General features: G+C 39.7%; 1 protein-coding gene across 1 annotated transcript in view; it reads left to right on the top strand.

Moving 5' to 3' along the window:
* Positions 1-3,529, top strand: part of LOC106876601 (uncharacterized) — a 32,912-nt gene that overhangs the window by 3,508 nt on the left and 25,875 nt on the right. The gene's annotated exons all lie outside the window — the stretch shown is intronic.

Below are 3,529 nucleotides of genomic sequence, written 5' to 3'. Positions count from 1 at the left end.
TGTAATTTGAGATGTAAAGTGCTTAAAAATATTTGTTACATAATGCAAATATTCTCTGCGATAGAGCTCAATAGTTTGAGTGGAGTGGACAGATATTTTGTGCATCACTCTGGGTACTTCAGAAGGATCTGCACATAACCACCTGTCATTTCTTCTGTTAGAATTTTGATCCTGGTCAAAGTTTTTTTTCGTCAGAGAAAAACCAAAGCATGCTTTGTTCATGGGGCGGGGTTCACTTTGTTAAGTAAGCGTTTTGAACGGATGAGACGGTTTTCCTGTGTCTTTGCAGACACGAATTGGCCTTTTCTCATTACATAGGACTAGTATCGAATGTAACGATGTACCACAGTTCTGATAGTCCACTCTGATACCCGACGTTCTTTAGCAATGAACCTCATTGATCTTCTGGAGGTTTCATCGACAATGTTTAGAACATGTTGTATAAATTCCGGTGTCCTTTTAGTGTCTGAACGTTGTGAATGTTTTTTTTCTCTTTGATACAGGTGAAACATTACCCTCACATGCCTCCAATCCCAACCGAATTTTGTGTACAAATGATCATGCAGCATTTAGAAAGTTGCTCATTTCTAAATCACTGTGGTTTGCATGTATTGCAACTATGGCTGCATATCTTTTCATTTCTTGAGTTAGCATGATACCTTGAAAAGGTTATCTGAAAAAAAAAATGATACACTAAATAATTTGAAAGTGTAATGAACTAAAAACTAAATATCCTCAAATATCCCTCGCACCCTGTATATATATATATATATATATATATATATATATATATATATATATATATATATATATATATATATATATATATATCCATATAAGATGATAATTTATTTTCGAACGCAGAGACGCAGTAACAACAGCAGAAACAGTGGATAATTTGCTTTTACAAAGCGGAAAAACCATCTATTGGATACGAACCTATATCTCTTGAAAACTCTGGCCAAGTGCTTTACCATTAAGCGAAACGGCCCGCCGACAAATCAAACTGCTTTTTAGATGCTTTTGTGAATATGTATGTATGTATGTATGTGTGTGTGTGTATGTATGTATGTATGTATGTGCATGGTTTAGTGGTTTAGAGTATTGCACTCGCAATTGCGAGATCGATGTTTCGATTCCCAGACCGGGCGTTGTGTTGTGCTCTTGAGTAGAGCACTTCATTTCACGTTACTCTGCAATCATTTCGTCACCTGGCGTGTGGCACATGGCGCACCTGTACAGGTAATGTCGATCCGATGGAAGGGGTGAGCTTATATGATCCCTATAAACAAATCATACATGTGGTTGTTCGGCAAGAAATTGCTGAATCCCCATACGTTTTCTAACGTGTGTGTGTGTGTGTGTGTGTGTGTGTGTGTGTGTGCATGTGTATTTGTGCATATGTATTTGTGTGTGTGCATGCGTGTGTGTGTGCGCGCATGCATGAGTGTGTGTGCGCGCATGCATGAGTGTGCATGCGTGTGTACACATATTTATATTTATATGCCTTTATAAACCATGCCATCATCAGCATTTAATGACATGACCAAGTGTTCTTAATGACTACAGACGCAAAATTAAATTTATTTTATTAGTTTAAATATATTGAAAATGATCGAAGTCTCCGAAGCAGTCGCCACAATTCCTCTCACCAACTTTGATGAAAATATTTGAATTTGGTGACCAACTGACATTCACAACGCAGCAAGACTTCTATTTTCTGTCACAGACTGCTCTAACAAGGTCGTTGTTGTTGTCGCTGTTATTTTTGTTGTTCTTTAGTTCTAAGTGAGCCCTAAATGAGTAGACGTGTGACCAAAGCTATTCCAGACATTATCATTGTCGTATCACATTCTATTCAAGCATATATCTAGGACACTATTATCTCTTGTGTTCTTTCCAACAATCTAAAATTTAAACTGTAAATTTATAGTCTGGATAAAAAAAAAAATGTACAGGTTTTGAAACAGTCCACAGTTATCGTCTGTCTCTCTGATTTTCAAAGAGATATTCACATCAGCATGCCATCAGCATGTTATCAGCTGACCTCTATGACGGTACATACTTTTTCGTGTTTGCCCCAAACAGCAATATCCGGCCTGTTACATTTACACTTGACCGATGTTTTGATGGGAATGTTCCACCAGTATTCTTTGTGTTGATGTATGTTTGCATCGTCCTCCTACTGGACAGTTATTATATACCCTGCAAGAGCAACCTGCGTCCTTCCTTGTATTGTGGGTACTTGATAAAATGTTTTAGATGCACAACTAAAGGAGACTCTTAGGTTGTGCCTATTAAACAAATGCATGTATCTATGTGTGTATGCAAAATGTTTGTCTATTAGCCTAAGGAAAATCTTTCCCACACAAGTCTTAAGTGAGAAGAATAGAGTGAGAAGGGTAGAGCAAACCAAATGACATTTCTGCGGCGCTTCCTTTTCCGGCTGCTAGGGCTAGGTATGTAGGGGATGCGGGCCTTAAAGCCACTCGATGCCAGTGCCTCATTGTAGTAGGGGGCAGCTGCGTCGAAGATACCTTGGCTCGAGGATAGATTCGAGATCCTCTTGCTTACACCTTTCACTAGGTTCTTGAAAACTAGGGGGCAGGCAGGAGGCTGTGCTAATATGAGACAGCCTCTCGTTTGGCCTGTGATAGGGTCTGTATGTACCAGATGTAAAGTAATATCTAAAACATCTACTGTGGTGAGATTAGTCCCAATGGTGATCTTGAGACCCATTGAGCCTAAGGTGCTAATTAGGTCCTTTTTAAGTCTACCTAACGTGTGGCCGTTGGCTCCTCTACAGATGGCTAGGGCGTCATCTCTGTAGAGGCCGAAGAGGACCGAAGGAAACCTCTTCTCTAAGGTGTCCAGGATGTACAGTCCGATAAGATAACATACGTCGGCGCTGTCATATGCTCTACATCAAAGAAGCCCTCGGGGTCAGATTGGTTGACCCAAGTCGAATCTTTGGCATGCATGATAACTCTAACATTACTATCTTTAATATCTGTGAATCCTTTGGCTAAGGAAATTGCCTTCAATAATAACTCTTTAGTGATAGATGGATAAAAGTCAACAATGTCGAACTGTGTAAATCTAGCCCTGCCTCTGTTTCGGTTGGCTATGAACCATGAGGTCACCTCATTGGTGCTGTGCCATAGAGGGAGGCTCGTGTGTCTTCTTATGTCATCATAAATCCTCCTCAGTAATACTTACTCGCCTGGCACTTTGGGACTTGGTCGGGTTGATCAGGCGGCATTTGGGGTTAGAGGCAAAATTTGGCTTGTGATCTTTCAGAGTTATAAAAGCATTTCTCTTGACCAAGATCTCTACTCTGCCTGCAATACTAGATTAATTACTGTTTGTTTAGCCCTACAGTTAATGCTATTGTAAGTGGGTGGGGAAACGTGTCTGTATTTTTGTGCGATTGAATCATTTAAAAGCCTATCGTGAGCGTATGTATCTATTATGTTTAAGTTCTTAGTCTTATCCGAGTACTTCGTTCAAGAAACGTTTCCTTAACCAC

This window comes from Octopus bimaculoides, chromosome 12, assembly GCF_001194135.2.
Source record: "Octopus bimaculoides isolate UCB-OBI-ISO-001 chromosome 12, ASM119413v2, whole genome shotgun sequence".
Classification (NCBI taxonomy): Eukaryota; Metazoa; Mollusca; class Cephalopoda; order Octopoda; family Octopodidae; genus Octopus; species Octopus bimaculoides.
The sequence above is the reverse complement of the archived record's forward strand: the minus strand, read 5'-3'. Positions and strand labels throughout refer to the sequence as shown.